At 41.4% G+C, this 20,965-nt stretch overlaps 1 long non-coding RNA gene across 1 annotated transcript; it reads left to right on the forward strand.

Moving 5' to 3' along the window:
- Positions 1-2,521: 2,521 nt before the first annotated feature.
- Positions 2,522-13,208, forward strand: LOC134556318 (uncharacterized). The gene is made up of 4 exons (XR_010081645.1): positions 2,522-3,933; positions 5,427-5,618; positions 10,211-10,332; positions 12,837-13,208. It is a non-coding gene; the product is annotated as an uncharacterized LOC134556318 (long non-coding RNA).
- The last annotated feature ends 7,757 nt before the right edge of the window (positions 13,209-20,965 follow it).

Consider the following 20,965-nt stretch of genomic DNA (forward strand, 5'->3'; position numbering starts at 1 on the left):
TTCGTATCACTCCACAGCAAATTCTTGCTTTTTTTTTTTTTTTTGGCATTGTGCCCAGGCTCTGGGGGAGAAAAAAATAAAAATTAAAAAAAAAAAAACAGGAAGAAGAAAAAAATTCTTAAATTTCCCATCCGTTCAATACACAAGTTAAAAAATTCCCAAACTATTGCTGTCACTTTTAAGGCAGAGGAGTTTCCACCTCTCTAAAAACAGACAGCTCTGAACTCCTATAGTGTTTGACATTTTCTGTGCAGCAGATATTGACTCCAACATTCCCCTGACAGAGCACAAAAATTCATTTTGTGAATTGTATTGACAGCCTAAGTAGGCTCTTTCTTCTCCCTTGAATAAGCTTCTCTAACTTATTAACTCAGCCTTGAGGGGGTTGAATATTTACATCCAAACCTGAGATCTGTTTACAGTCTGACACGTATTTTGATATCCAGGAGACATGGGATGAAAGTTCCCATGAAATCAAAACTTTCCAGAGCTCCCCAGTGATCAGGAGATGTCCTTGTACACAGAACCTTCCTCATCATATGGAAAATCAGCTTCAGGAACACTCTAAAGTGGCAATTTCCTCATTTGTCATGACTTTCAATCCCCAGAACAAGCCTGCCCTGTGATGTTGAGGAAAAAAAAAAAATTGGGAATTTTAGAAATTCACTTCAGGTAATTTTATCTGATGAAAAAGGAACTTTGAATTAATTGAAATAAACCCCATGATTTTGTACCAGAAAACTCACCAATACTGCAAGCACCCCCCACAGCCATGCCTCTAATTTTGATGACAAACAGAGAAAACAAATCTCCAGGATTATTATTTAATGAATCATAATTTGATTGAAACTTCTTCTGCAGCATACCTTTAGCAGCACACCTGGAATGTATCAGCTCTCCCAAGATGACAAGTTTCCCAAAGAATAAAAACTCAGGTTTCACAAATGATGAGCCAGATTTCAGATTACTCTATTTCAGCTCATTTGGATCTCATTCCTTAAACAGACCGAGATAAGTTGGGTTTTTTGAGTTTTGGGGTTTTTTTTTGCTTATGGAACCATCCATATGTGCCTGGATAAATGAAGATGAAAATTGGCTGCCTTTTCTAAGGCTAATTCAAGAAACTTCCAAAGTCTTCTGTTCTTTCTACTGATCCATCAGCATTTTCATAAACCAACTGTTTTCTCTTCAAGCTGTGGTAGGTTCAGTCAAATTGGATAAATCTGTTCAGATCCTTTTTAATTGGGAGAAAGTGAGGGAACAGCCACTCTTCCTTAAAATCTCTGTGGTGAATGCAGCTGTGGCAGCCAGGGGAGCTCATTAAACCCCATCCAGAGTCTTCCAGACTTAGGCCAAGTGTTTGTCTTCCAAGCTGCTTCTCCCTGTAAAAATTCCTGCTTTTTCACTGAATTAGAATTGGAGATTTTGGTGTATCCCTGTTGGATCTAATTTCCAAATAACAGGAGAAGTTCCTCGAGCTTTATTGCAGCGTCAGCCTCAGCACAGGGTGGGGCAATTGAAAGATGGCAGCAGCTCAGGCCCTGCCAACAGCAGCCAAAATTCTCTGTGGCCTTTTAAAACTTTTCTAATCAATAGCAAATTGTTAAGAGCTTACAGGCATCTGCATAAACCAATCATGAAAACTACACTTAGACCTTATATTTAGCAACAGATGCTTGTTTCATATTTCCTACTACTCAGGAAAGTTTTAGGCTCTTCCATAAACAAAGTATGAGCCTCGTTATTAAACTTTTCTATTATCTTACTTAACATCTTTCTTGCTACTCAGGAACTTTTTAGGCTCCTCTATAAACAAAGCACAGAGCCTCATTATTAAACTTTTCTATTATGTTGCTTGACATATTTCTTAACATATTTTTCTACTTGCTAAAGCCTAATTCTACCCAGCAAAAAAAACAGTCTTACTGTTCCATGTGCTCATTTTTGTATCTTTTTAACTCCAGGCATACAGCCACACTATTGTGAGAGTTTCCTGCTTTTTTCTGTTTCTGTTTTCTATTTCCCCCATATCCCCATTCCTGATCAGGTCTTTGAGTTCCTGCAGAGGATTCCATACTAGGGTGGGGCTGGGGTGGTTCTCCTCCTTCTCCTTCTCCTTCTCCTTCTCCTTCTCCTTCTCCTTCTCCTTCTCCTTCTCCTTCTCCTTCTCCTTCTCCTTCTCCTTCTCCTTCTCCTTCTCCTTCTCCTTCTCCTTCTCCTTCTCCTTCTCCTTCTCCTTCTCCTTCTCCTTCTCCTTCTCCTTCTCCTTCTCCTTCTCCTTCTCCTTCTCCTTCTCCTTCTCCTTCTCCTTCTCCTTCTCCTTCTCCTTCTCCTTCTCCTTCTCCTTCTCCTTCTCCTTCTCCTTCTCCCAGCTCCCCCTCACCTCTCTGTTTTTCCCTCTTTCTCAGGTTTCATGCAGGAGGAACTTTGAGCTCCCTGGAGTAGAAATCTTGTGCTGCAATGATGCCTTCAGTTTTCTCTCCCCTGCGTTCCAGCTCCTGTGCTGCCCAGGGTGCAGCTGTGAGCTCACACTCAGGCTCACTCAGCTCTGCACACAGCAGGGACACAAAACAAATCCTTCTCCTGCTGCACACCAAGGACAGCTGGGACAAGGGTTCAGCCCCAAAGCACAAACAAGGGGGGCTGAGGGAGGAACAAGAAGGATGGGACTGCATCACCTGGGGCTGCAATGGGACAATTCAACTCCAAAATGCAAATGGACCCAAACTGATCCAAGTGTGAGACCTGGTGACCCTTTGTCCATTTTGTGCCCATTTTGGGTCCATTTTGTGCCCACTTTGGGTCCATTTTGTGTCCATTTTGGGTCCCCCTTGGCTGCAGCCCTGGCCAGGCTCTTGTCCTGCCCAAGGTGTGTCCTAAAGGCCTTTCAATAAATCTCTGCTTTATTCTCCAGCTCTGCCCAGTCTCTGCTCCAGCTCAGAGCATCAGCAGCACTGCAAGCAGCATCCCCCAGTAACTCTTGCTGACTTCCCCCTGCCTGAGCTCCCGACCTTTTCCCGAGGGCTCAGCCCCTTCTGCTCCATTTGGGCTCATCTGTCAGAAGCAGCTTGGCTCTTCCAGAGCTGCACGATGAGAAGCTGCTGAGCTGAAGGTTTCTGTGCTCCCTCCTCTCCCTGAAGGCAGGAGCTGCAGGTAGCAGTGGAGTGCCCTGAGTTTCCCAGCTGGAGTCAAAAATTGCTGCTGGAAATTCCAAATTGTTCTCTCCTTGCTCACCTCGAGGGACTGGGGTTGCTACTGCAATATTCCTGAGTAAAATCAGAGTTTGGAATGAAGTTCACACTTTCCTAATGCCCAGAATGACAAAAGGATAAGTAGAGTTAAGGCAGTGGAGTGGCTGCTGTGAAATCATCTGATCCCTGCAGTCCTTCGAGGAAAGAAAAGGGAAATCCAAACCAGCTGCAGGAGCTCAGAGGTTCCTTCTGTTCTACAAAATCCACACTGCTAAAGACATCTATGGATCGTGAGAATGAAAAACTCCTGACTTTTTTATTTATAGCCCCCTCTGATGTAAACAGCATCCCCCGGATTCTCGTACGCTCCCGGTACGTGCGGGGCTGTGGGGGAGTGCAGGGTTTGTTTTGGTGCCCAACACAAGCAGCTGAGCACAGGGAGGAAAGGAAAAGCTCCTGTGCCAAAGGCAGGCAGGGGGAACCAGCTGTGGAGAGATGGGGAAACACTGCAGAGACGCTGGAAAAGTTCAAGTGCAGCGCTGGAATCCCGCCAGCAGCGCCCAGGAAAATCCAGGAATGAATCCAGAGGAAGATACTCCAGCACAGGGAGGAGGATCAGCACATTCTGAGAGTTTACAAACAAACCCTGTGTGGCTGCTGGAGCTCCATCCCAAATGTCCCATCCACTGGTCTGCACAGAAATCAAAATAACCCTGCCAAGGACAAGGTCGGGAAGATCGAGGTGGGAATTTTCTGCTTTGCCTGTGGAGAGCATTTCTGTCATCCCAGGAAGGTTTAACCTTTTATTTGAGGTTTCCCAGTGCCACGTTGCTTAGGAAACATTTGCAGTATAATTAAGGAGGAATTAAATATCTCACAGAGTCGCTCAATATCACAGTGCTACCATTGCTTAAAAGCCACCACTACTGTCAGGAACTGAAAATACAGCAACATTCTCAATTCATTTCAAATTTTAGTGACTTTCATCTAGAATTTCATTTTTTCTTTGGAAAACCAGAGAGCTCTTGCCTGGAAAACTCAGTGAAATCTCTATAATATCATTGGAAGATCAATAACTTTGTTTTTAGTTAAACAGGTGATCTGTGTGGAAAGCAGTCACAACATTTTCTGTCGCAACATTTATTATTTACTGGTAATGTTAACAGGAAATGGAAGTAGCAAATACCAATTTTCATGTTGTGAATCAAGCTGAAGGAGAGATAATGCACTAGCTGAAGCAAAATAAATATGTATATGTTATCTCCACTCAAACTGAAGAAAGTCAATCAACCCTTGGATTTCTAGAGCAGAAAATATGCTAAAGACAAGACAAAGGTAGAGATTGATCAGCAATATGAGAGCAATGGATTAGGAAGATAATTGGATTTTAAATGTCACTAAATGAATTCTGGGCTACTGAACTGGACCTTCAGATACTCTGGGTTATAGCAAAAATAGATCTGGTTCCTATAGATCCATCTACACCCATCTGAACCTGTCAAATGAATCCTCCCCAGCTGAAAAGATGAGAAATGCCATCGTATTTAAATGACTTCACAGCACTAGAAATAGCAAGACAAAGATGAGCACATCTACTTTGGTTAAAAAGAGCAGAAACTCAAAGGACAAAGTTTCCTGCCAGTCCTCCTCCTTTCTTTTCAACTTCATCTAGACAAAAACATTTGGTGGCATCGATTTGCTCTCCTGGTCTCTGTTAGTTTTACTGTGTAAAGAAAGAAAAGAAAAATTCTTTTTATAAAGTATAAATCACACAATTTTATCCTTTATCCCTAATCACTCAAAAGGAAAAATACAAATATAGAAAGTCACAGTTTTAGTTACTTTTCCTTCTTTGATTATTTACCAGGTTTGAGTTTCTTTTCTCCATTATACAATAATTTTCTCCTCTCATCTCTTTGTTCCAGTACTTGGAACAGCTTGAATTTGACAGATCAGATTTGGTGAGTGTTAACAAGCTAAAGTCAGCAAAACATTTTTCTGAATAGTTTCTTACAACTGTAGCACTGTTAGATGGGTTTGGATGACTTTGGCAGCCACTGGAGAAATTAATTTGCAGCAATTTGCAATATTCAAAAATTACCTAATACAGGGCTTTGATGGAGTTTCCAATGCTGCAATTTATTGAAGATAATCAGACATTGTAGTTTTACTGTGCTGTGAGGATTCTTCCTCATTTCCCTCATAAAGGTCATTTCATTTTTCCTCTCCCCACAGTGAAAAGCCATAAAAGAGAAGAATCCTCACCTCCTCCTGCCTTCAGCTTCACCCTGGTGTGGACATCACATTTATTTGTGTGCTGTGTGGGCTGGGGCACACCAAAGGCACGAGTTCTCCAGTATTTTATCCCTAATGCTGGCCAATAATTGGTGCCAAGGAAATAAATAAAGGGAAAAACCCAATAACAGGGTAAGCACCCGTTATATTCTCTTAGTTCACAGCCTCCTCAGATTTACAGAGCCTCACAGCCTTTCCACTTGTGCCACTTTATTTCCTGGGTATTTTGCAAAATTTACTCGGCAGTGCTTGGGCATGGTGAAGAATGTTATCTTTAAATTCTATAGATAATAGACTGTTATCTTTAAATATATTTAAATAAATAGGGTGCACAAATCGTCCAGTCCAGGACGATTTGTGCACCCCCACCTGGATGTCAGAAAGATCTACCTGGTCACAAGTTCTGATTCTTTTTCCACTCCTCACCCTGGCAGAACGTAACTTTATTAAAACACTGATAACACCATTTTATTATCCTGGCAAAAAGTATTTCTGAATTTTAAGGGCAAGGTGGATTCATAAGAAAAAGTATTCACTTATCATAACTAAAATATATTAATATATTATATATTAATATATAAAATAAAGGTATTTCATAAGTAAAATAAATGCACTACGTCATGTGTAAATACATATTTGATGAATTTGAAGCTCTTTGCTTTCTACAAATTCCCAAATTACAGCTGGAGGGACCAGTCTGATTTGATGTACAAGTTTATTCCAGTGAATAGTTTGAGGTGCTGGAGAAGGCAAAGTATCAAAGTTTCCAAATCCTGAGAGCAAACAGCATGTTTGTGCTCTGTTACTCCTAATTTTGTCTGAATCTGTTTCTTGTAGAATCCAGGAGAAGCCCAAGATGTCTTTGTCAATCTTCTGAATAAATAAGATAATTGTGTTAAATTTGGATTCATCTCTGCTGTGGGAAAAGTGAATCTGTTTTAAAAGTTCAGGCAAGTCATTCACAGAATAATGCTCCAGATAATTTGTTTTGGTCATTCATGGCTTCCTTTGGAAAGCAGATGTGCTATGCCAGGATTATTTGATTTTGCAACCACTTGAGAGCATGTCCTCCAAAACCTAAGGAATATTGTTTTTTCCAGAGTAGACAAGAGCAGTTTTTTGTTGTTGTTGTTGAACTAACAGATTCACTTAGGAATTTGAAACAGAATTCCCTGGTGTTTCTACCACTGGAACAAACAGCAGCAGGCTTCAGAGTGGATAATGACTTTGACTCTGGCAGATAAAGCAGCTCCTGACAAAATTCCCTGCCCATCCCACGGGGGAGTTCAGCCACACAAATGCAAATACAAACCATGCAAATGCACATTCTCAGGTGATTTATTGCTCTTTTCCATGACAATGACACTTCCCCTCCTTAGGCTGTTGATGGTGGAGCTTGTGGGCTCCTTACTCACTGTCACTTGCCAGGGAGGTTTTCACTGGGTCGAACCAACCATCAGATTTTCTGTATTTTAGCAAAAAAGCGTGGCCTGGAAACCTGTTAAAAATCAAACTCAGAGAATCCTGCAGGAGTCAAAACTTTGCAGGGCATAGATCAGTTCGGAGAGGAAACTCCAGGCAGGGATTCTGGGTCCCTTTGACTTGGCTGTGATCTCGGTATGAAATGCTAATTCCCACTGGGGTGGAACAGGGAGTTAGACATTAAAAAGATGTGTTTTACACTGCACAGATCCAGAAAATTGCTCTGTCCTAATTACCCCTGTGATTTGTTTCGTGTAATTTCCCAGTTCCTTTAATTTGCTTCTGAAAAGTACCTTGTATGTCAATGTTTAACCTTTTCCAGCCAAAAAGAAGGTTACTTCAGCCAAAGGAAACACTCAGCAGGATGAATTTCTTTTATTTGCTTTAGTAGATGACTTGACAGCTGAACAGCTTTTTCTTGGAGCTTTCCTTTTTTTACCTTAGAAAAGAACTTTTCAAGGACCCACAGCGAGTTGAGAAACACAAAATATCTCCAAACTCAATCCATTTCACAACTTTACGATGGTACAAAACATAGATATGTCCAAAAACCTCACTGTGTGCAGAAAAAGAATGTGAGGAAAACCTTGCTTGATATTAAAGTTGCTTTGCAATCACCTCATTTGTCGAGTTTTAAACAACTTCTGAGGCTTTTGAGATTAAAAGCTCCAATCTCACTCCCACTCTCCTGAACTTCCTATTGAACACTGGAAATAAATGGCACATGCAGCACTCTGATAACACCTGACTCAGGCACTGTAAACAGGGCTGAACAATGGATTTTTAGAACAATCAGATATTTTATCTCTGTTTTTTCCTGCCCGCCTCAAGCCGTGCTTTTCCATATTTTACTTAATGGCCAAATTTCAAACCCAAAATTACTGATCTCACAAATGCTGGTACAGAAGCTGCTGGCCTTTTGTGGAAATACAAAATGCCAGCCTGCAACAAATTCAATAAAGCCACTGAAGAGATGCAGCAAACAAGAAATTCTGGGATGTTTTTATTTGGAGAGAAGCACCTTTATCCCCAAATATTTTGCTTTGTTGTTCAGTTGGGGACTATGATCAGTATGAGGGATGTTTTATCTGATCCTGCCTGAAATCAAAAGGGAATTTCTTCCCCTTAAGACTTTCTTTCCCTTGAGTGTGAGACTTCAGCTGTGCTACAGGAAAATAGCCCAGAGCAGCTGAATGAGGCAAATGCTGTGAAACATCAGAAAATTTTGGAGCTGTTGAAGAATAACAGGGAAGAAACTCCTAAAAATGAAGAAATGCTTAAAAAAAGTAACAGGGTAAACAGAAAAAGAAGAAACTATAGGATCTAGCAAGGAATCTCTTGGGAAGCAAGTGCTAAAAATAGGATGCTACAGAGCAGTAGGAGGAGGTGACTGTAATTATTAAATAAATGTTGAGAAGAAATTCCCAGAAATTCCCCAAACCAGAAATTCTACAAATTTAAAGTTGGGGCTCTGGTAGATTCGGCACTAAAGAAATTGTTCTTGTGATTTTGGAAAACAGCCTAAGGAATCTGCTGTATTTGTAGAACACTCCTGAGATAAAAATCTGGTTCCTTTACCAGCTCTGTTCTACAATTTATTGTCATGGAAAATCGAGGTCCCTTCCTTGAGCCCTCATGTTCCACAGTAATATCAGTGGAAATCCTGATGAGTTAAATCTCATTCATTTCAGCTCAGTGAAAACAAATTGTTTTTTGATTGAAGGTCTAGAAATCATACAGCCTAATTCATGCACGTGAAGCTTGAAGGAAGGAGCCTCACAACAAAGGGGCTTGTCCAACATGTCACCTTTGAACTGCTGTGCTTAAAACCCGGCGTGGTTTGGTCACAAAAGGTGAAATTTGTGGGTGGCAGAACCCTCAGTGCTGCTGAGGGCAGCAGCTGAAATAGGAGTGCAGGTCCCCACCAGCAGCACGGGTGTGACTGGGAGCATCTTCTGCACGACCTGTTCACCCAGGAGAGGGACTGCAAACAGCCCAGGGCACCAGAGGAGCGGTTTTCACTCGGGCTGGTTTTGCCTCTGTTTTCTTGCAGGCTGAATCATGCTTTGGGTCAGGGAAGGGCCATTTCTGGTTGGGCTGAGCAGATTTTTGGAAGTATTCAGTGGTTTCTGTTTGTTTTTGTATCTGTCCTTTCCTGAGGTCTCACCAGCTCTGTTACAGAACCTGTCTGTACATTGCAGATCATTGGTTTGAAAATGAGCTTGGGCATCTCAGGGCTGATGGCAGCAGGCACCTCCTGTCTGACAGAATTCAGGTTAGAAGTGTGGTGGAAGTGAAAGGAAATCTATCCTTATCCTCCTGATATCCACAATAAATGCTCCAGAATTCCTTTAATGATATGATGTTTCCTATGGAGATGCCTCCTGGTTTCTAGTATTAAAAGCTGCTCCTCAGTATTTCATTTTTTTTAAAGAAGAGATGATCTTTAATGCATTTTTTTTTTACCAGATAATAATCAAATTTGAACCACAATCAATTTTTTTTCTTCTTTCTATTCTGTCTTAACATAACACACAGGTAAAACCCAATGGCAATGCCTATCCCTTTCTATTTTTATCTAGGATACACTCCTTTCTTTTCTATTCCTGGTTAGAATATTGTACAGAAATGAACTCTTAAATTTGAACCTTAGAAGATATCAGTGCATTTTTTCCTCCAAAGGATTATTAAGCTACTTGTATTAGCTGCCTAATTGGAAAGAGATCCTATTTTTTATGCACTGCTGTTATGTTTTTTTCCCTGTCTGGGACATATCCCTATCTCTGTATGAGGATATAACACACAACTGTTGAAAAATAATAATGTGCAGTATAATTATTATAATTTCCAGCTGAACTGTGAAAGAGCAGGTAGTTCAAAGTGCATCTGTATTTAAATAAGACACTCTATCCTCTAACTGTTAGAATATTAAAACGATTCTGCTCTTTGCCGTTGGATTGTGGAGTTAATTTCTGTGGAATCAGGGATTAAGTGATAATTGTAGCAATGTCTTGCATGCATATTGGCCATAAAGACTTACAAATGACAATGTGAGAGAGTTTTAAACTTTAACATCTCACACTACTTTCATCATGTTCAATAAAATGTTTTATTCTCTCACGATGTTCCATCAGGGTGTGTGGCTTCATTATCTCCACGTTCCAGACACATCTCGTGAAGGGAATGTTTTAAATCGTGCCAAGGATGAGTTTTTCTCATCTTTCCCTCATTCCTTTCAACAGATTTCTCAATTGCCAAGTCCCAGAGGAAATTCTTGGAAAACAGTCCGGCAAGGAAGAACATCACAACTTTCCCTGGCAGAAATGGTGAGATGTTCATTGAGCTGTACAGAGAGCTGAAGCAGGTGAGATTAAATATCCTGCAAATATTGTGAACCTTTCCACACTCAGAGTAAGGCTGATGTTCACATTCTGGACCATAACAAAGGAATTTGGACTGGAATAACCCTTGTGGGTCCCTTCCCACTCAGGATATTCTATGATTTTTATGATATTAAAAAATTTATTTACCAAAGTGAACAAAAGACTGAACCATTTCAGAAGAACTGTGTAATCAAATGGGGTTTTATTTTTTATCATGACAATTCCTTTATTAGAATTCCTTTATTACATTATGAACTTTTCAAATTCTCAACCATGTCCTTTCATTTTGCATGTTTATAAAATTACTTCTAATTTCTAGATTTTTTAAAAAATAATAATTTAAAGGTCAAAAGAAGGTGTAAAAAGGGTCAAATTTAAGGACTCCTTAAAGATGACCAGCTTTGACTGGAAGTTATCAGCTGGTCAGACAAGAAACAGAGTTTGATGGGATAAAACTAAATTCCCAGAAGGCAGAGATGGGGTTAGAAGACAGAATTACCTTTAAGGAGTTTGTCTAACTCATAACTACATAAATGGATGGATTGGGGTCAGGAGAGGAGTGATGTGGCACGACTGGCAATAGGAGCTCTTTTAATTGAGATGACAGCTGTCCTCCAGTTGCTATTCCTTGAATAAATTATTTGATTTGATTAATTTTTCTCGGGCTGCAAGATGAGATGAGGCTTTATATTAATTCTGAGAACTCTCATTTATTTGTACTCCAATGACGACTCCTCTGTCCCAGCTGCAAAAGCTTCCAAGTCAATCTGGACGTGTTTATTTACCTGAAAAATCTGTTTTCTGCTGGGTTTTCAGCTTTCCAAAGAAGTAATTATTGTTTTTGGTCATGCTGCTGTGGCCTGTCTGATATATTCATGTCTTTGGCTGGTATCTGGTTGTTCTTGGTGGTGGTAACAGGAACAGGCACTGTTGAAACTTCCAAGTTTATTTGGGATGTGCTGATTTATTAAGTCAGGTTTTAACTGCGTGGGTGTTTTTACTTCCTCCCAATACCCCTGAGCAGGCTGGGAATGAAATGATGGTAATTTATCAGAGCAGATGAAAATTATTGTTTACCTGCTGGAAAGGTGAAAAGAGCCTGGACTGGTGCTCAGAATTCTCACAAAAGTCAGTAGGATTTGAATAAACACAGGCAGCAGGGGAAGGTCCTTGGAGGTTATTTCTGTTTCAGAGGAATCCTCCTATTCTGCACTGCCACCTGTGCCATGCCTTGTCTGACAAATTAAAAAGAGGCATCACAGACATTTTAATAAAAACCACAGAGTGCTGCCAATATTTTAAAGGACAAGGAGGTGCCACAGATTATTGAACTTCAGAGTAATGAATGACAACCATGAAATATTTCAGCCTCGGAGCCTTGTCGAACAGCACAGTTCATCCCCTCAAAAACAAATCAATAAATGCAAAGCCAAGTAAAAGGATATTTAAAAAAAAACCCCAATCACCAAGCTGTAATGTGCTGGAGGAAGGATCAAAGAGCAAAAATATATATTTGGATGTTCAGCTGTTGTTATGTTGCTGAAAAGTTGAGCAAGAGTGGACAGAGAATATCATGAACAAAACTTTGTTCAGTAGAAACTTTGCTATCAGTTTCCAAAAAGACACCACTAATCCTGACTCCTTTATGTAATTCTGTTGACAGCTTTTATCCTATTCCCATGCAGCCCTGAGTGATGTTGACTGAAAGGATTCAGGCGTGTTTCCATTATTAATTTTGTGCTGCATGTATAGGAGCAGTTTAATATGATAGCTTATAAAAACCCACTTCTAGATACAGAGTTTTAAAACTTGTTTCATTCCCTTGCAACGCTGTTAGAGTCTGTTTTATGTGTCTTTTATTTTGGGGAGATAAAACATTTCATTTTCAGTCAGTGGAATCTTCTCTAAATACACAATTGACATCTGCTGACAGCTGTCATCTGCTGCACAATTAACAATCCAGACGTTAACACGGTTTTATCTAAAGGAAATCACTTTATTGTTTGATGTTCCAGATGAAAATTATGACTTCTTGACTTCCCTTTCTCATCTTCAGCAGGAAATATGTTCTCTTCTGATGTGGCTGACACTGCTGGCGTGTGCTGGGTGTTTACTGATTTTTTAACTTCTAAAGTTTCACCCTTTCTTGTCCCTCCTTTCCCAGCTCTTTCTCTGCCTCCTCTGCCCCAGAATTTCAGCCTCTGCTTGGCTCTCCAGACTTGCACTGATCTGGAGATCTCTCCCAACAAACCTCATCCTTAAGTGAGTCATGACACAGAAATTAAATGAGATTCATTTTCATTAATTTTTTTGTGTCTCATAGTGGCCAATGCTTTCTGTGTTGCTGAATTACAGCTGAAAAGCAGAATTTGCACTGGACACCAGGAAATGGAGTTGGGAAAGACCTTCAGACACATCTTGTGTGTTGTTTTACCTTTAAATTTCATCCCTCCCCTGTTCTCTCCTTGTGTCTCGTCTTTTCCAGGCATCCAATCCAGTGTTTCTCTTCCTGGTGGAATCTCTCTGGTGGTTTCCTGCTGACATTGGTTTTCTTGGAAAAAACCACTTTGGTTTTGCTGCATCTCCTCGCTCACTTAAACTCCTGAGAATTGTCAAATTTGCTGCTTCGTGGTGACTTCACAAGTTTCCACCTTCCCCTTCTCCAGGGGGAGGCAGGAAGATGAACATCCCTCTGCTGAACCTAAAATCAATCTCAGTGACTGTGAACACAACTAAACTTTGGTTTTATTCCAGTAGGAAAACCCCAAAACCTCTCTGATCCAAAAGGACTCTCTAATTAATCTCAGCATCCTTTTTCTACATTTCCTTTCAGTAAGTGGTAGACATTCATTTTAAATAAATCAAGAAAAAGAAAACCTGTGGTTCTTATTGTCATGGTGCAGATCTCCATTTAAAAAAAAAAAGGATTTTTTTTCCTGGATTGCCAAACAACCACTGGCTGCTACCAGTAGTAGCAGTATTTATTTTAGCAATATTACCACACTATTTAAACTCCACTACAACAAATGAATTTTGATAAAAAAGCTAAAGTGCTCCCAAACTCTTCCTGGTTCTTGGATGAAATTTCCTGTGCCCTCAGAAGCCATGTGGGTTTTGATGTAAACATTAGAAATCTCCTTTGATTTTTTTCAAAATAGGAACTGGAAATATTTTCTGATGAAGAAATGTGCCACAGGTTGGGATTCTTAGATTAAAATCCCTCATTTGGCAAGGTGCAAGGTGCTGGTTTTGGCTTGCAGAGGGAGAGGAAATTTTGCTGCAAAAGGAACTGTGGAGGTGGCAGAAGATGGTGATTTTTGGAGATGAATATGGAAATCCAGAGTTCAAACCCACAGGAAATTCTGTGCCTTGGGAATTGCTCCTTTGTTGCTTCCTTTCCTCTTTTCTTTTGGGGAGGGAGAGTTAGGAGGTTTGGAATGGTGATTATGGTAAGTGTATAAAATATTCTGAGTGACATCCATTGTATAAAGGATATTTTTTAAGATTATAAACTGGTGAACAAGCTGCAGTTTAATGGACAGGATAATTAAAATTGCATCAAATGTTTGAGGGGGTTTTTACCCTTTTTTGTTTTGTTTTGGGACTGTCTTTTCACCTTATTTCTGTAAAGGAAGCTGAAATCCCCACTTTATAAAACAGTTCTGAATAATTTATGTAATGAGCTGATGGAAACAAAAAATGGAATTTGTAACTCAGTGATATTTCCCTGCTTTTTCTGCAAGGGGAAGAGAAGAGTTATGTGAAAAAATTAACTGCAAAAAAGGAGAGCTAATGATATCCAATGTAAAGCGTGTTTCATGGAGAGTATTAATAGGAGAACAATTTAATTACATAGAAAACTCATTGCTGTTTAACGTTTAGTGCTCATTTCCAGGTAAAAGCTGATTTTAGCAGGCATTTGCTGAAGTGTTTGGAATTCTCTGCTTCCTCCAACAGACACGAAACCTCTGCCTGCCTGCAAGGCTGGGGTGGAGCCCTCAGTTAAAAATCCTTGCCTCTACTCAGTGCCTGGTAACTTTTGAGTAGGGTTGGGAGATCTTTTCCCTTTTTCCCTAATTTGTGTCCCACCTGAGTTTTTGTGCAGCAATTCAATTTCTACCCAAAAAAATCTGCTTTAAACTCTTAAAAAAATGAAGAGTTCAGGTGACTTTACCCTGCAGCCTGGTGAGATTTTCCCTGCCATGAACCCTCCCAAGCCAACACCTCCCTCTCAGTTTTATCTCTGTGCCCACCTCTGCTTTATCCTCTTTGCTGCTGGCTGGAGATAAATACAGTGTGAGCATACACTGAATTTCCTGCGGATGGCACAGTGCAGGGGTGACCTTCAGCTCTCCTCTAATCTCATTGCAGGGAGTTTTTTGGGCAGGAATTACAGGATTGGGTGAATTACACTGAGCTGTGGAGGCCTGGAGATAACAACAAGGCAAATGTGGGAGTTCATCCCACTTCTTGCAGTCTCTTTGCTCTCTCCAGCATCAGCCCAGGGCATCAGAGGGGCACCAGGGGAGGTTCAAGGGAGGCTTTGTGGTCTTTACACCTAAAAATGTGCAGCAGTGACAAGGGGAGGTTTGATTCCAGAGCAGCTTTGATGTGCTAAGCTGAGATCAGAGCACATTTACTGCTGAGGACGTGGTTCTAAGGGAGAGGCTTTGCAGGCTGGGAGGGGTTTTAATCCCACAACCCGCTAACAGCAGGAGTTTCTGCAGAAATGACAGCAGGGGATAAATCTCATCCCTGTTTTGCTCAGATAGGGGTTGGGAGCTCCTGCTGCACTCCCAGGTGTGTTTTCAGGTGGAATTCCAGGTGAAATCTGAGGTGAAGAGGTGTGGGGTCAAATCAGGAAGTCCCTAAGGTGATAATGTCACCAAGAGAGTTTTTGAATAGAGAACAAAGGGGTTGGCCCCACTTGTAATTTAGCCAGGAGAGATTTCTTGCCATTCTCTTCTCACAATAGCAATTTTATAATTAAATATGGATAGAAATTTAGACTCCCACAAAAAAAGAAATTAAGAAGGAGAAGAAATTCCTGCTGGAGAACACCTCCAGTGCAGATCCACTCAGGATCTGCCTTCTGGGAGTGACAGAGTGTCTGCAGTGTCACTATCAGAAATAACAGCATGTAAAAACGTGATATATAACATGTGATATATGTGGGAACTTAAAAACTCCTCAGTGCTCAGGGACATTGAATCCCATGTGATTTAAATAAAAAGAGGAAACCCAGAGCAGAAAAAGCCAAGGAGCAGCAGGGGCCAGGGACACACCTGGAGCTCCACAACCTGAGACAGGGAATTCTGCTGAGGGAGACAAAGAGAAACCCACAGAAAGATGGAAAAGTCTGAATTTTGTACTGATTTTCATGGGGTAAAATAATCTGCCATTAAAACCCAGCAGGCTGCTTGGTGAGCAACTGGGAGTTTTGCACAAAACCCAACAAGTTTTGCAAGATTTGGCTGCAAATGCTGAAAGTTCCATCTGAAAAAAACCCTCTTACTGTGCAGTTTGGGTCCTTCCAGCAGAAGTTTTCCTGGTTTAAATATTCCACCACACTGACTTCTTTATTAGTTAAGTGGCAGAGCAACACAGCTCTTTTCCATGAAAATAATTTTTGAATTAATTGAATCGTTTGCAGCCCCTGTGTGTGTCACAGTTAATCAGACAGGTCCAATTTACCCCAGACTGAGGAAGATTCATGAAGGGCTTTCCACAAAACATTGTTTTTCTGACAGTTTGAACCTTTGCACGCTACACTCTTCTGCTGATATTGCAAAAGTAATTTCCTCCTTTAGGTTGCCTTTATATTAAATATTGAGTTTGTTGGTTAATAAGAGGTATAATTCAGTTCTGTGCCATTGCTAAATTCATCCTGGTGATGTGAGTTATGTCAAATTTCTTGATTTTTTTTTTTTAGTTGAATTCTCCTCTGGAGGCAGAATGCAAAAGAGAGAAAACATGCAGCTGGTTTATTTGAACTCCCCACTCCTCTGACATTAAATAATGACATTACTCAAGAAGCTGTTCAGGAATCCATAAAATTAGCATTATTGAGCACAAATATGGTATCTTATAAATCAGCAATTATTAAGGAGCTCCTTGGTGATACAGAGAAGATGAGTTCCTCAGAGAAGGCCCTGATTACAGCAGACAGGCTGAGCAATATTCTTGAAATTACAGTCTAATCATATGGATTTTCCCAGCTGGCATCTTTGACAACACCTGTGTTTTAAACTTCAGGAAGGTTTAAAGACACCTGAGTGTGACTTTCACCCCTCAGTGCCATCCTTGCTGCTCTTGAGTCTGCAGCTTTGGCTCCACAAATTGGTGGGGAAAGCGTCTGCTGCCTTCCCCACAAGTAAAATTGTTCATCTGGAGGGTGGGAAAGAACAAAAATTCATTTTTTGGGTCTGATTTTGTCTGTACTGAACATGTTTTCCTCACACTGGTGGATTTTAGTTCTCTTCAGCCGAGGATCCCTCTCAGCCCTCTGGGTTATCCCACTTAGCCGCAGAGTCATTTTAAGAGAGACTGAGAATTCCCAAATCGGGACTTTATAATCAGAGTCACAAAGCATTTCTTACTCTGCTTCTGGTTATCCCTCAGTTCTATCAGCACAATTCATTTCAGCTGGAAATAACAAGGAGAAAAGATGGAGAAAAAGAATCACGGCTGCAAAATTGTAAGTATGTTTGAATTTGGATCTAATGTCCATAACTCTCATGAATTTTGGGAGAATCAGGTTCTGAGACACTCATGAAGTGCATTAATGACAATTTCACTGCTTCTCCGTCGGTTTATTAATGATAATTTTGGGAATATCTTGACTCTGTCTTCAGAGGATGTAACCCAGTGTAGCTCTATGGTTTTAGTGGATTTATAATGGCCACAGACCACCTAATATCCCCTTAAATCATTTCAGGAATCCTAAATTGAGATTAAGAAGGTATTTTGAGGCTTGTGCATTTATGGAGTGATTCCAGTTTTCATGCCATTTGGAAAAAAAAAAGAGAATAAAAACTTGGGCAGCAGTTTTATTCTATAGGCTTGTGCTGCAACTGCAAGCACTCAATAAAAGGCAGTGGGTGTATGATAGCCCTTTATCTCACATTTAATCTCGTAGTGCTAAAGGCTTGGTGCAAAATGCAGTTCTCAAGTTGTATCAGGATAGAAGAGCCCAAATCTCAGCACGTTCAGCTGGCTGGAAAAGCCAAGAGGAGACAGAACTCTGTTTTCTGCAGCATTTTCACAGCCTGTGAAATTAATTTCTGAGGGAATCATGAAACTCAGATATTCCCGTGAACAGTAATTTATTTTATTCTTTTTTTTTAATGAAGGACAACTCATAATTTGAGTTCAGGCAATTTGGGGTGGGGAGGATGTGCACAATGAGATTTGCTGCCTTGTCCTGTGGCCTTCAGCACCAATCCCCACCCTAAAACGTGTGAGACTTTTGGAAGTGCACATTACATTTCCCTTAATTCTCTTTTCACAGCCTTTGGGCTGCCTGGGTTATTTTTTTTAGCTTCACTCTTAACAACTCTTAGCAGGTTTCTGCAACCACTCATAAAAAGCTGCAAAAATCACAGATGAACAACCTTTGAAGAAGCCAGCCTCTGAATTAGATGCCAGACTCAAGATGGGGATGTTTAATACAAGAACTGGTCAGGATTTCTGAGTCTCATTTTAACTCAAGGAAGTCGGTTAAAAAAGAAAAATCCTGTTCATCTCCCAGTTAATCACAGGGACTGGTTTATCTTCATTTTCTCCATTAATCTGATTTCTTCATGGCCAGCTTGCAGTGCAGAGGGTTTTAGAGTTGGTGGACAAAGTAATGAATGAAACAAATAAAGGAACCCTGGGCTGCTGGGCTGGGTTATTTCAGCAGCCCTGGGAGAAGGCTCCTGGTTCACTCCCAGAGCCTTTGCTGGATTGCTGGACCTTTTAAATTCAGTGCAGTGTGCTCATCTCTGTTCATCTGGAAGGAATTCTGTTTGATTTAGTTATTTCACATGGTAATGCATGTCACTTGATAATTTCCCTTAGCTCTCACAGATTACATATTACTCTGCGTTTACGTTTGATTTGCTGGCACGCATCAACATTCAGGAGCTGGTGGATTAAATATAAATGGAGTGTGCCTGCTTGGCAGCCCAGTTCCAGGGAATTAATGGCTAAATGTGAATCCCAGCACCCTGGGAAGGCTGCAAAACCTGTGCAGGGCCGAGGAGCAGAGATGTGCTGTGCGTGTGGAGCTCTCACAGCTCTCCCTGAGGTCACCAGGCTTCCTCAGGTCCGCTGGCACGAATATTCAGCCAAGCTCTCCTCAGCAGATTTGTGTGCCTGCACTGCAGCCCAGGAGCAGCTGTGCATGGTTCCTGCAGCCCCCAATAAAATGCAAGAGGGTCGTGGTACAGTGCTGGGAATTTTGGGCTCTCTGTGCTGGCAGGCACAGAAATTCAGGGCAGCACTGAGTTTGACCTGAAGCCTTAAAGCAGGCTCCCAAAAATGAGCGATGGTACTGGGATCATGGGGATGGAGTTTGGGTGGTATTGTGTGATCTCACAGGGTGAAAAACTTAGATTTGGGATTTCGGTGTCTGGTGATATATGGGAGCCAAGATGGAGAGCTTTGTGTACTTTCATTGTCTTTTTGCACCTTCTTCTTTCTTCTTCTTCTCCAATCTGGGTGGTTTTCTGTACTTGGGTGAAAGAAGTCCACACTGTGGATTTTGGGTGATCATTATTGGGTTAGAAGTATAAATAATATAGATGTCAACTGTTTATTGGATAATTAAGGCTTAAATAGCCTTGAGCAGACCCCATTTCAGCTCATGCTCTCAACATGTTAGAAAGAGCTCACATCTCGTGAGTTTGTAATAGGTAAGGATAATAAATTTCAGAGTGAGACTTCAAAAACATCTCCTGAGTTTTATCCACCCTGACCTTGGAGCAGGAAAGAGCCAGGAATTCCAACAGCACAACAGCATCAGCACGAGCTTCATCCCTGACAGAAAACCCATTTGGGTGCCAAAACCCCAAAATCTCTGGCTGAATAATCCAGAGGAAATCCAGGCCCCTCTGCCTGCTCTGCTCTCAAGAGATGCTTTAGTTTAAAACTTCTGTCTGCAGGTACCGTCCCAGGGGAGGCAGCCAGAGCACATTAAACTTGTGCTTAGGTGTTTTTAGCCCCCAGGCAGGGATTCAGCAGGAATTAATTGGCTTTGGTGAGCTGCAGCCACGGAGGATCAAAGCAGGTTGATGGTAAAGTATTAATGCAGTGCTTGTACCTTCAGTTGTTCCCTGTTAGTGCAGCAGCAGTGTGGGTTGAGAAGGAGCTAATCCCTTGTAGGAAATAAATGTGATGCCTTATTGCCAGCATTTGGAATGGTAGGGCATGGATGAATATTTGCTGGAGCAGGAAAACAGGTGCACTACATGATATTTAGAGTATTTTCCCTCTGGAAAAAAAAAAAAGGAGAAAAAAAAAAAGAAAAAAGAGTTCTGCTGAATATTGGTGAGTAGAAAAAAATAAAAGGTGAAAAGAGAAGAACGTTCTCCAAGCAGGACTGCTGGCATCCTTTGCATGCCAGAGCATTTCCCACATTCCCAGGGAGTGCAAGGATGGGGTCACTGAGCTCTCCCTGCCCTGGCTCCTTTTTGGGAAGGAAAATCCATGTTCACATCCTGCTGCACTCAGGGGTGCCACAGACTGTGCTGAGCCTGCAGAGCACGTGTATTCTAGGACCTGCTCCATATTCTCAGAGCACTGTGGTTTTCTCTTCCCCAGAGGATGGTGGTTTGTGGTTTCCCCCAAAAAGGAAAATTGTTCTGGGCTCATTGTGAGGTGAGTCATCATCAGATGTCCCAGTTTAGGGACGGCTGGCAGGGCAGTGAATCTCTTTGGGGCTGTCACCCTCACACCCCTCTTGGCACATCCCCTGTACCCATTATTCCCATTTCTGCTCCCCCAGCCCTCTGTCTGTGCTGTGTGAGCCCTCCCAAAGCTGTGGCTCAGGGCCAGCTGCTGCCAGCCCCTCCACACACGGATCTCTGCCAGGCTGAGCTTTAAAATATCAACCTGCAACCCTGTGGTGCCCTTTTTTGGGCTGATATCCACAGCTTGCAGGGCTCATTTAGGATATCTTCTCCCAAAGCTGCATTTTTTACAGGTTTGAGAGAAAAACATCCTCACAGAGCCCTGTCAGACACCTCAGAGTCTCTTCTCCTTTTTTTGTGAATCCCTTCAGTGCTGGAGAGCTGGGTACCATCCCTGCTCCCCAATTAATTAATTCTCTTGCTTTCCTTTTATTTCCCTCTTTGTTTTCTAATTAAGGAGGAGGCAGTGCTGGCGTTCCTGGCTGAAATTTGTCATCCCTGGGTGTTTATGGCACACAAAGTTCCAGATTCCAAGCCCTGTAAGTGATTGGCTCCAACCTCTACAGAAGTTCACTGGAAATTGTTAAAGGCTGTTTTTTTACAGCTTTGGAAGGACTTTACCAGACACACAGCACACTAATGTTAGCCCTTCAAAAGGTTCTGTGAATGCACAGGGAGAAGAAACTTCATCTTCACCCATTGCTTCAGTGAAATTCTAAGT

Source organism: Prinia subflava, chromosome 11 (assembly GCF_021018805.1).
Source record: "Prinia subflava isolate CZ2003 ecotype Zambia chromosome 11, Cam_Psub_1.2, whole genome shotgun sequence".
NCBI classification, from domain to species: Eukaryota; Metazoa; Chordata; class Aves; order Passeriformes; family Cisticolidae; genus Prinia; species Prinia subflava.